The sequence below is a fragment of the Staurois parvus genome, unplaced genomic scaffold (genome assembly GCF_062004578.1).
Source record: "Staurois parvus isolate SC_StPar_1 unplaced genomic scaffold, SC_StPar_1.0 ptg001154l, whole genome shotgun sequence".
NCBI lineage: Eukaryota > Metazoa > Chordata > Amphibia > Anura > Ranidae > Staurois > Staurois parvus.
Window position 1 is genome coordinate 571051 of NW_028318950.1, and position 13590 is coordinate 584640.

The following is a 13590-nucleotide window of genomic DNA, read 5'->3' on the forward strand; positions in this document are numbered from 1 at the left end:
AGTGTCACTTACAACTCTACTTCTTCCTCCTCTCCTTCTCCGCTTACTCAAGGTTCTGTCCTTGGACCTCTCCTATTCTCCATCTACACTTCTTCCTTGGGTCAGCTGATCACTTCCCATGGTTTCCAATACCATTTCTATGCTGATGACACACAAATCTATCTCTCTACTCCTCAGATCACCCCATCAGTTTCCTCACGTATCACCGATTTACTAACAGACATATCAGACTGGATGTCACACCACTTCCTAAAACTCAATCTATCCAAAACTGAGCTCATAATATTTCCCCCCCACATGCCTCTTCCCCTGATTTCTCAGTCAGGATCAATAGCACCACTATCAACCTATCCCTTCATGCCCGGGTGCTAGGGGTAACCTTGGATTCTGACCTTTTCAGGCCCACATCCAATCCCTGTCCAAACCATGCCACCTCAACCTCCACAACATCTCTAGAATACGCCCCTTTTTAACCAATGATACCACAAAGATCCTAATTCACTCCCTGGTCATCTCTCACTTCGACTACTGCAACTCCCTCCTCATTGGCTTACCTTTCCATAGGCCACTCCCCCTCCAGTCCATCATGAATACTACTGCCAGGCTCATCCACCTTACCAACTGTTCAGTGTCCCCCACCCCTCTCTGCCAATCCCTCCACTGGCTTCCATTCAGTGTCCTCCACCCCTCTCTGCCAATCCCTCCACTGGTCTCCATTCAGTGTCCTCCACCCCTCTCTGCCAATCCCTCCACTGGTCTCCATTCAGTGTCCTCCACCCCTCTCTGCCAATCCCTCCACTGGCTTCCATTCAGTGTCCTCCACCCCTCTCTGCCAATCCCTCAACTGGCTTCCATTCAGTGTCCTCCACCCCTCTCTGCCAATCCCTCCACTGGCTTCCATTCAGTGTCCTCTACCCCTCTCTGCCAATCCTTCCACTGGCCTCCATTCAGTGTCCTCCACCCCTCTCTTCCAATCCCTCCACTGGCCTCCATTCAGTGTCCTCCACCCCTCTCTGTCAATCCCTCCACTAGCCTCCATTCAGTGTCCTCCACCCCTCTCTTCCAATCCCTCCACTTGCCTCTAATCAGTGTCCTCCACCCCTCTCTGCCAATCCCTCAACTGGCCTCCATCCAATGTCCTCCACCCCTCTCTGCCAATCCCTCCACTGGCCTCTAATCAGTGTCCTCCACCCCTCTCTTCCAATCCCTCCACTGGCCTCTAAGCAGTGTCCTCCACCCCTCTCTGCCAATCCCTCCACTGACCTCCAATCAGTGTCCTCGACCCCTCTCTGCCAATCCTTCCACTGACTTCCGCTCACCCAACAAATAAAATTAAAAATATTAACAACAACTTACAAAGTCATCCACAACACTGCCCCCAGATACATCACCAACCTGGTCTCAAAATATCAACCAAACTGCTCTCTTCGATCCTCCCAAGACCTCCTGCTCACTATTTCCCGTGTCACCTCCTCCCATGCTTGCCTCCAGGACTCCCGAGTTTCTCCCATCCTATAGAACTCCCTACCCCAATCTGTCTGGCTATCTCCTAATCTATCCACCTTTAGATGATGCCTGAAAGCCTTTCTCTTTAAAGAAGCCTATCCTGCTTCTAACTGGTTAACTGCCTTTTATTTCCTCCATCAGCCCATCCCCCCACAGCTATTACCTTTTGTGTCACTCAACTCTTCCTCCTAGATTGCAAGCTCTAACGAACCGGGCCCTCTGTTTCTTCTTGCACCGAATTGTATTGTAACTGTAATGTCTGCCTTCATTTTCTAAAGCTCTGAGCAAACTGTTGGAGCTATATAAATCCTGTATAATAATAATAATAATAATAAATTTCCTTTTAGGTATTTTAAAACAACTTTCCAATTATCTTGAACTTACTGTGCCATATTGATTAAAGCGGTACACCAGTATAGAAAATCTCAGCGCATTAAAGAATATGTAAACATTTCATATCCCTGATATGTGCCTGCTGTACCATGTACTTGTATGAAAAAGTCTCCTGTTCTCTTTGTATTGCTTTCTTTGTGTGAAATCCCGGGTGATCCTGACAGTTCCTATGCTTTCCTGTTAAATCCTGACCACACTAGGCATGAAAGCACAGTGTGGTCAGTTTTCTGGCTGTACTGGGAAGTCAGCCTGCTCTCTTCCAATGATCAGACTTGTGTTGACCCTCCCCCCTGCACAGCCATTCACTGGGAGGACCGGTGTAATACTGTTTCTCCTCCCCTAGCTCTCTGAGCTCCTTATGCAGCTGAAAAGTAATTATAATGTTTTTATATCTACACACACATTTTGTTTTCCATTTCTATTTTAAACTGAATGGCTTGTTTTACAGGGTGAGGGTTCACATATACAGTTGCAAGAAAAAGTATGTGAACCCCTTAGGATTATGTGGAGTTTTGCATGAATTGGGCATAAAATGTGCTCTGAACGTCATCTAAGTCACAACAATAGAAGAACACAGTCTGCTGAACATAATACTACACAAACATTAGATGTTGCCATGGTTTAATTGCACATAACATGTAAACATTCACAGTGCAGGGAGGAAAAAGTATGTGAGGCCCTAGCTTAATGACGTCTCCCAGAGCTAATTGGAGCCAGGAGTGAGCCAACCTTGACTCCAATCAGTGTGATGATATTGGATGTGTTGCTGACAGCTGTCCTGCCCTTCAAAAACACACACCTGTTTTGGGTTTACTGGTTTCAAGAAGCACTGTCTGATGTGAACCATGCCTCGCAGAAAAGAGCTCTCAGAAGACCTACGATCAAGAATTGTTGACTTGCATGAAGCTGGAAAGGGTTACAAAAGTATCTCCAAAAGCCCTGATGTTCATGTGTCCATCAAATCCTCATCCCCACTGTAAAACATGGCGGAGGGAGCATCATGGTTTGGGGCTGCTTTGCTGCCTCAGGGCCTGGACGGATTGTTGTCATTGATGGGAAAATGAATTCCAGAGTTTATCAAGACAATTTGCAAGAAAACGTACGACCATCTGTCCGCCAACTGAAGCTCCGCAGAGGATGGGTGATGCAACAGGACAATGACCCAAAGCATACAAGTAATTCAACAAAACAATGGCTGCAACAGCACAGAATACGCCTCCTGGAGTGGCCCAGTCAGAGTCCTGACCTCAACCCGATTGAAATGCTGTGGCATGACCTTAAGAGAGCGATTCACACCAGACATCCCAAGAATATTGCTACACTGAAACAGTTTTGTAAAGAGGAGTGGTCCAAAATGACTCCAGATCGTTGTGCAGGTCTGATCTGCAACTACAGGAAACGTTTGGTTGAGTTTATTGCTGCCAAAGGAGGGTCAACCAGTTATTAAGTCCAAAGGTTCACATACTTTTTCTTGCAACTGTACTTTTATTCTAGCAAACTTTACTGCCCTGTCTCTGTTGTAAAGAAATTCAAGTAGAACTTTCCCTCCTCCTGACAAAATTTGTATAAAATAATTTGAGGGAAATCATCTAACTTTTTTTTTTACTTACCTTTTTTGTGTCTACTTCTTGGTTTCCTTGAAGGCAATGGTGACAAAGCCCACAGATGCCCCCTGGGAAGGCAACATTACCATGCCTTCAGAGAGATCTCCTATCTACTGAGAGCTTGGAAAAAAAGTGTGTTTTTCTTTTTTTTATGGCATTTGTTCGAAAGAAATACAAATAAAGAGTGTCTTGGGACTTTTCAGGTGCTACATAGAGTCACAAAAGTGTTTTTTTTTTTAATAAACAGATCTTTTACAAATATACACTTACTGGTTACTTTATTAGGTACATCTTGCTAGTATCGGGTTGGACCCCTTTTTGCCATCAGAACTGCCTTAAATGGTTCATATGCTGTATATGCAGTACAGCATGCTTGTTATACTCACTGTGGAGCCTACGGGGTTAATTATTCACATTGTGTAAAAAGGCTGTTTGATCCTGTCTTCTCTGCTCCTTCCCTTCTTCCATTGTTCCCTAAATATATCCAGATAGAACAGAGGTTTGGAGTCACTCTGAACATGCTCAGTTTGGTGTGTAGAGGTGTTTTTTTTTCTTGGGAGGGTACATGTGATCAACTAGCGTTGTCTAGACAGAGGGTCATGGATCCTGCATCTTCCTAGAGGAAAATTAAAACTCCTCCTACAAGCTATAACCAGAGCTCTTCTGGACACTGATAGAAGTCACAAGACTGCTCTAACTGCTGATGAGAAAAGGCATTTAGAAGTTATACATGTTCTGCGTTTTGTGGGAGACCAGATATAAACCCTGTAAAACCTATGAGCTGCAGCTGTATTCTGAAGTATAGACTATTCACAGCATAGTGGTAAAATGACTGAAGCACCCCTATGTGGCCCTGGAAAGAGGCAATGTTGGTAGTATAGTAAAAAGGACATTACAGCTAAGCAGTGCCCATATCATTCTGATATTATTGCAGAAAGGTGTAGTGATGTTTATTTCAATCAGAACACAGTAGTTAGATGCCTAGGGAGCGATACTAATAGTTTTTAATAAAAGTGATCTTGTCATTTAATGTCATTAGGGATTTGGGAACAATTGATTGTGCAGCGAAATCTCATTGAGACTGAAGGCTAAAATATGCAATTACTGTATGACTTGGATTTGTTTCTGAACGAAGCCGTGTGATCCCCATGGTAGAGCTGTCATGTTTATCACATTATGTGAAAGAGAAGGACTTTTTTTCCCCCTATTTATACTTACCTAGGTGGATGCAGCATCGGCCCCCCATCGGCTCAAAGGGTGAAAACTCAGTGGTCACATGACCGCTGATCGCTGAGTTCTCACAGCCACTCTGAGCAATCATTGTTGGCTGCTCTGCCCCCCCTCCATGCTCACTGGAGCGCTGGGCTGTGGAGGGGGAGGGAACGGCTGGCTCAGGTTTTCAGCACTTCACTGAGAGGCTGAGCCAGGTGCCGCTCCAAACTCTGGGGTGGATCCCGACTTTGGAGTCGTGATCTTTCCCCAGCCTGGATAGGCTGAGTGACATCAGCTGACAGCGGACTGTAGTCCGCTGTCAGCAGAAAACTGGTCACAGGAGTGCAGAACGAACTGCACTCCTGTGATCCACAGGAGAAGTACAGCCAAAAAAAGCTTTGGCTGTACTTCTCCTTTTATTTACAAATAAAGGGTTAGAGCAACCTTTCTCAATCTTTTTCAACACAGAAGAACCCTTGAATTAACTTTTCTGGTCTGAAGGAACCCCTGCTAAAAATTACTCTCTTCTAAAACTCGTGATACTTTAGTGTGAAGGTCGGTGGGCAGAATGCTCCTTACATTGGTGGTCATTGGGAAGAATGACCCCCTTACAGATAGCTAATTCGTGTCAGCGGAAACCTATCTGAGAGGCAGGATTGCTCATTGGTCAAGGAACCCCTAGCAACCTCTGGAGGAACCGCAGGATTCCATGGAACCCTGGTTGAGAAACCCTGGGTTAGAGCTATCAGTAGGGTCAGGGTTAACTTCAGGTTCAGGGTTAAAGTTGGCATTAGGACTTATGCTAGGGTCAGAGTTGGAGATAATTCTAAGGCTCAAATTATCTTTAGGGTTATCACTAGGGCAGGGGCAGACTGACAACTTATGGGGCCCCCGGGCAATAGGGGATCATGGGGCCCTTGTGTCCTTGCCCAAACTCAAAAAAGCCTATGAAAAAGGTACCGGGGCATCTCATGGGGCCCCCTACTGACCCCGGGCCCTCGGCAGTGCCCGAGTTTCCAAATGGTCAGTCCGCCCCTGCACTAGGGTTACCTTCAGGGTAAGGGTAAGCATTTTTTTGGGACCAAAACAGGCTCGAAGGTGCTGAGAGGCACTTCCTTAACCCTCAACCATATAAAGCAAAATGAAATCTTCCAGTCTTTCCCTAAATGTCACTGTAGGTTTACTTTAAAATCATTTACCCCAACAGCCCAAATACATTTTTGTTTTAAGTAAGAAATCTGATATGGGTTGCCCCAGAATGAGGGTAAAGAAAGCTCTGGTTTGCGTAGATCTTTCTGCAGAACGAATATAAGCATTGAAAGGTGTTTCAGTTTCTGTTGAGCAACAGCTAGATATAATCACAAACAGCTGGGGGGTGGATGGGGCTTACTCCATATTAATGGCCATGGCCATGATTTTTGAATATGATTTCAACAAGAACATATAGGTGTGGTAACCAGATAGTTGGGCTTATGAGAAGACACGCATCAAGTTCAAACAAAAGTCAAGAGAGAAACAAAAAAACCCTTCTATCCACAAAACCCTAAACCAGCCATTTTTAACCAGGATTCTGTAGAACCCTGGGGTTCCTCCAGAGGTTGCTCAGGGTTCTTTGAGATGTGGCTCAATGACCTTCCATCTGATGGTATCTACATAGTTCCAGGCCCAGTGCCACATGGGAGAGCCAACAGCATGACACCGTGCCTTTAAAGGTGGCATTCTGACCACCACTTTATGATTGGTATTCATTACACTGACCACCAATGTAAATGGCATTCCTCCCACTAACCCTTGGTGTCTTCATTGTAGCAAGCGTTACACGAGACCTGACCATTATTTCGGGTTTCCCTGGAGTAAAAATGTTGAGGATGGCTTCCCTAAACCAACATTTGAACTGGGGAAAGGCAAAAAGCACTTATAAAACATCACCAGTTTTGTCCAAAGATAAAATTCCTTCCTGGTCCCAAAGGCAACCAGATATTCCCTGAACCAAAATGCTACAGTGTTCTATCCTATAAATATATTTTAAAAAATATACAGAAATAAGGTACAGAAGGACCAGTTATTGGGTGATTGGCTTGTTGTATCGCTCACAGACTCCTCCAGTGGACTCTCTTGACCTAGGTTCCCAACTCCACCTACCTACCATGCCCTTTGCAAACGGGTCTCATTTTTCCCATTGAAATTTAATATTTCACTTTTTCTTCTTAATTCCTTTCATAAATCAGCCCCAGGACACTTGGACAGCCAGTGCGAAAGTTTAGAATACCTTTCAGAAAAAGCCAAAACAATTGTTTAGGATTCTCGGTAATCTTCCCACCCCTCAAACAATGTTTTCACAAGCAGACACTGATGAGTACAAATTTTTTTGGCCAGCAAATTTATATCTCTGACACGCACTGGCATTGGTATTCCTCTTTTTTTTTGTCTTTTTCTTGAGTTTAAATGTGTTTGTTCTAGCTAAATTCCCTTAGTCCTCCATGTGGACACTAAATATAGATAAACGTCAAAAACTTGGAGGGAAACATTGGTGGAGCAATCAATAACTTCCCATCGTTGGACTGCTCTAATGACATGAAAGATATAGCTAAAAAGTTCCAAAAATCACATCCTTAGGCTCCATGCACACTGGCTTACAAATCGCTGCTTCTACGGGGGGGGGGGGATTGTGTTTTGCCTGTAGAAGCAGCTCAGTGTTATCCTATCTGTCCATGCACATTAGGGCAATTAGAAGAATATTTTAAAATTTACCCCCCTTCCTGACCAGGCCATTTTTTGCGATACGGCGCTGCGTTACTGACAATTGCGCGGTCATGCAACAATATACATAAATGAAATTTCCGTCCTTTTTTTCCCCACAAGCTGCACAGAGAAGTGGGTTTGGAGAAACAGCAGCACACTGATCTTACCAATAAATGGCTGTGCGGGGAGAGGGGGGTGTCAGGAAAAGTCTGATCATCGGAGGAGAGCAGGCTGAGTTCCTAGCACAGCTATAGAACTGACCATGCTGTACTCTCATGCCTAGTGTTTTTAACCACTGGCCCTCCAGAGGATTCCCCCCCCCCCCCCTTCCTGACGAGGACATTTGTCTGCATTACTTTAACTGAGAATTGCGTGGCCATGCAACGCTGTACATAAATGAAATTTATGTCATTATTTTCCCATAAATGAAGCTTTCTTTCGGTGGTATTTGATCCCCTCTGAATTTTTATTTTTTGCGCTATAAACAAAAATAGACTGACAATTTTGAAAAACAAAAACAATATTTTTGACTTTGTGCTATTAAACATGCCCAGTAAAAAAAATTAAAAATCAAATTTCTTCATAAATTTAGGCCAAGATGTATTCTTCTACATGTCTTTGCTACAAAAAAAATATCAATAAAATCCCAATATGTGTAAATTAATTGGTTTATGTGAAAGTTATAGCGTTTACAAATGGTGATATAGATACTGGGATTTTAATTTTTATTATACTAGTAATGGCGGCAATCAGCAACTTATAGCAGGACTACGGGACTGTGGCGGGCATTCTGACACTGGGGGGGGAACTGACTGTCACTGACATCCCCAGTGACACTAATACAGTGATAATAAAAAGCACTGACACTGGGCAGGAAAGGGTTAACATCTGGGGCGATCAAAGGGTTGGCTCTGAGGAAGAGGCTGAGTCCTCGAAACGTGTCAGCCAGGGTTCCATCGTTGTGGATCGAACACCTTTGTTCATTGTGATGTGCCTGTGTTTTATATGTCCATTGTGAGTATGATACCTACTTTTTTATTCTTTCAATAAATATTTTAAACGATAATGTACTAGGCATTATTATTGTTTTTCTTTTGCCTTTTGTGACTTTGGACCACCCCGGTCCGTTGAGGGCAGCAAGCAGTGCATATTCCAGAACATTTACATTGTCATCCTAGCCTCTGCTGAGTCCATCCCCAGCGCAGTAGTAAAGTATTTGCTGTGTTTTAACTGTGTGCTGTTTGACATCATGCTCTGTGTTTTACTTGGAAAACATGCTGCTGTGTATTTCTATGCTGTACAGAGAAATACACAGCAGCATGTTCCTGCTGGCAGGAGAGAGACCTGTGTTGTTTACACACCGGTCTCTCCCCTGTCAGTGTTACCTAGCGATTGACAGGTGCCGGCGGGGAATCTCCAGCTGGGACTTGGTGATTGACATCTGTAGCTGCCAATGGTGGCTCGGGTAGGGTGGCGCGTGAGTGCCCCCTACCCGGAAATCACGTATATATACATGATTTTACGCAGCCCTGCCATCCTGTAGCAGTAGTTCTGCTATAGGGTGGCGGGGAAGTGGTTCAGCTCAACGTTTAGAGGCAGGAGTAAAAACCCTTCTGGGTTGCAATTTTGATTGGAACTTTCTGGCAGAAAAAGTGCTAAACTCTCCTAAACGGTGTACAAAAATGCTCTATATCAGCATTTTTTCTGCCAAGGGAACTGCTTTTTTTTTTTTTAAGCGTAGTGTGCCTTTAAGTGTCTCTGTGAAGTGAAGAGAGGGCACTACGTGAAGGTACTGCAAAATCTGCCATTTATGGGAATGTAAGATTCCTGATCCCCCTGCTGCTCTCAGTGGTTTGATCTGTTGCCCCTTATACCACTATGGAATGCAGTAGGGGCTCAGGGAAGGAACCACAGCATGTGGGGGGGGGGGGGGAGCAGGAAATCGAAACTTCCAGAAGTGTCAGATCCAGTCAGCACTTTCTCTTCACTTCTGCAGAGATCGGCAGCATGGGAAGCAGGAGAGGTGAGGATTCCTTGTTTTCTTATCAGAGGCAGCTTTATTTTCAACACCCGAGTCTCCCTTTTGATAATCCACACCTAGTACCTGTGCAGAGAGTCACCTGGACGTCTTATAGAGGGTCTAAAGGCAGAAGGATTTTATTATCTTAATGCACTCTATGTATTAAGGTAAAAAAAAAACCCTTCTGGGTGCAACTCCCCCCAGCCCCTCCTTATAATTACCTGAGCCCCATATTGAGCCAGCAATGTGCAGGAGAGTGGCGGCTCTCCTGGCTCTTTCTCCATTGGTTCCCGCTGCAGTCAATCACATCCAGTGAGCTAGTGAGGAGAGAGCGAGGGGTGGGGCCAAGCTGTGCTCTGTGAGTGAATGGACAATGCCTATTCACAGGAGCGCAGTTCGGAAGCGAGCCTGATTGAGTGCCTCCATAGTAAGAGGTTTGCTATTCGGGGCACTTGGCAGGGGGGAGGAGCCAAGATTGCTGGGGGGGACCCATAAAGAAGAGGATTGGGGCTGCCCTGTGCCAAACCCTAACACTAACCCTCCGTATAACTCGAACCCTCCCTGAAACTGTAATATTCACACTCCCTGTAACCCTAACACTAACCCTCCCTGTAACCCTAACATTAACCCTCCCTGAAACTGTAATATTCACACTCCCTGTAACCCTAACACTAACCCTCTGTATAACTCGAACCCTCCCTGAAACTGTAATATTCAAACTCCCTGTAACCCTAACACTAACCCTCCCTGTAACCCTAACACTAACCCTCCGTATAACACGAACCCTCCCTGAAACTGTAATATTCAAACTCCCTATAACCCCAACACAAGCCCTCCGTGTAACACTAACCCTGCCTATAACCCTAACACTAACCCTCCCTATAACCCCAACACTAGCCCTCCGTATAACACTAACCCTCCCTGTAACCCTAACACTAACCCTCCCTGTAACCCTAACACTAACCCTCCGTATAACACGAACCCTCCCTGAAACTGTAATATTCAAACTCCCTGTAACCCTAACACTAACCCTCCCTGTAACCCTAACACTAACCCTCCGTATAACATGAACTCCCCCTGAAACTGTAATATTCAAACTCCCTGTAACCCTAACACTAACCCTCCCTGAAACTGTAATATTCAAACTCCCTGTAACCCTAACACTAACCCTCCCTGAAACTGTAATATTCAAACTCCCTGTAACCCTAACACTAGCCCTCCCTGTAACCCTAACACTAGCCCTCCGTATAACACGAACCCTGCCTATAACCCTAACACTAACCCTCCCTGTAACCCTAACACTAGCCCTCCATGTGGGAGAAAGGGTTAATCTCTTATGCCTGTCTAAAATCTGCATAATAAATCTGGAAAATACTAACATTTCATCTCCTCCACAGATAGAGAACTTTGATCAAAAATCAATACTGCATATTTACTCGGCTGCTGTTTATTCTAATTCTAGTATGTCACGACAACCTGTAAAGTCATAGATAATGTACTTTGGATTTCTGCAATCTATACTACATTTTATATAATCATGTTATACAATATGCTTAGCTAATGATGTTCTGATTGGATGAAGGGCCATCCTCCCTCCATAACTGTTTTGTATTTAATTACTTTTGACGCTACCAATAAACGAGCATACTTAGAGTCAACCTGTCTCTGTGGTCCTTCCTTGTATGCTCTCGGAATTCCGAAAGGGGTCTCTCATATCATCCTAGGGGCTTCATTAACCCCTTCCCAACACTCCATATAACACTAACCCTGCCTATAACCCTACCACTAACCCTCCCTGTAACCCTAACACTAACCCTCCCTATAACCCTAACACTAACCCTCCCTGTAACCCTAACACTAACCCTCCCTATAACCCTAACACTAACCCTCCCTGTAACCCTAACACTAACCCTCCCTATAACCCTACCACTAACCCTCCCTGTAACCCTAACACTAACCCTCCCTATAACCCTGAAACTAACCCTCCCTGTAACCCTAACACTAACCCTCCCTATAACCCTAACACTAACCCTCCCTGTAACCCTAACACTAACCCTCCCTATAACCCCAACACTAACCCTCCCTGTAACCCTAACACTAACCTTCCCTATAACCCTAACACTAACCCTCTCTGTGACCCTAACACTAACCCTCCCTGTGACTCCCCCATGTAACACTAACCCTCTCTGTGACCCTAACACTAACCCTCCCTGTGACCCTAACACTAACCCTCCCTGTGACTCCCCCATGTAACACTAACCCTCTCTGTGACCCTAACACTAACCCTCTCTGTGACCCTAACACTTACCCTCCCTGTGACTCCCCCATGTAACACTAACCCTCTCTGTGACCCTAACACTTACCCTCTCTGTAACCCTAACACTTACCCTCCCTGTGACTCCCCCATGTAACACCAACCCTCTCTGTGACCCTAACACTAACCCTCTCTGTGACTCCCCTTGTAGCACTAACCCTCTCTGTGACTCCCCCATGTAACACTAACCCTTCCTGTAACCCCAGCACTAACCCTCTCTGTGACCCTAACACTAACCCTCTCTGTGACCCTAACACTAACCCTCTCTGTGACCCTAACACTAACCCTCTCTGTGACCCTAACACTAACCCTCTCTGTGACCCTAACACTAACCCTCCCTGTGACTCCCCCATGTAACACTAACCCTTCACACTTACCCTCTCTGTAAATGCTAACACTAATCCCCCTATAGCCCTTATGCTCACCCCCCCCCCCCCCCGTAACCCTAACACTACATTTCCATGATATGAGCCTTCCTCCTTATTTGCATCCTCATGTCCTCTGATCCGGGATCCTCTGCATTGACGACTAATCCACTCCACACCTAAAGACACCGGCTTCAGGATTCCGGCATCAGATTCTACTGTTTGATGTGCACTCGCTGAAACGTCACACAATACATTGAATCACATGTAAAATGTCCTGCAATATCTGAAATCCAGTATCTTGCAGTATCACTTTAAAACAATTCCGCCGCTGTCCAAAAGCAACACGTCCTTGAAGAGCGCTGGCCGCTATTGTCTTTTAATGTTTTAATATTACCACGCAGGACAAATGAGGGCTAATGATAGTTCCCCGCTGCAAGTGGATTATTCCTCGGAATTATCTGTCCTTCCATAAGCCGTGCGGTTCCTGCGGCCCTCGGACCGCTGCATCTGGCTGCTGGGGCAGGAAACACTCCTACTTCCTCAATGGAACTCTGGGGATTCCAGGGATGTTGGAACCAAAGTTCTCTTTTCCTTACAAATCTCCTGTTTAACCCCGTTGTACTAATTTCCAGCAACCTACAAAGACACGTCAACCCCCCACCCCCATCCCCTGCCCCCCTTCTTTTTTCTTTTCTTTTTTTTTTTTTATATAGGAAATTAACTGTTTATTTTCATCCTCGGTAAATGGTTAGAAAATTGCAGCGAGTTTATTTGTAATGTCCCGGATAAAAGTCTCCGGCTTATTAAATCACCATTTGGCTTACATCAGAACGGGCCATTTATTAAATATACCATTTTCAATAAATGAAAACAGGCGGCATGCTGGAAATAGAAGCTCATTTTCACCCATAAAGAAACAATGGAGAAGGTATATTGTATGATAACCTACCCTGTAGAAATAATTGCTAAGAGAATTCATGGAAAAAGTCGGTTACGAGTGACGGTCCATGCAATCGCCAAGGGTCGGATATGACTGAATGGATAGATAGATAGATAGATAGATAGATAGATAGATGATAGATAGATAGATAGATAGATAGATAGATAGATAGATGATAGATAGATGGATAGATAGATGATAGATAGATAGATAGATAGATAGATAGATAGATAGATAGATAGATAGATAGATAGAGATAGATAGATAGATAGATAGATAGATAGATAGATGATAGATAGATAGATAGATAGATAGATAGATAGATAGATGATAGATAGATAGATGATAGATAGATGGATAGATAGATGATAGATAGATAGATAGATAGATAGATAGATAGATAGATAGATAGATAGATAGATGATAGATAGATAGATAGATAGATAGATAGATAGATGATAGATAGAGAGAGAGAGTAATAGATAGATGGA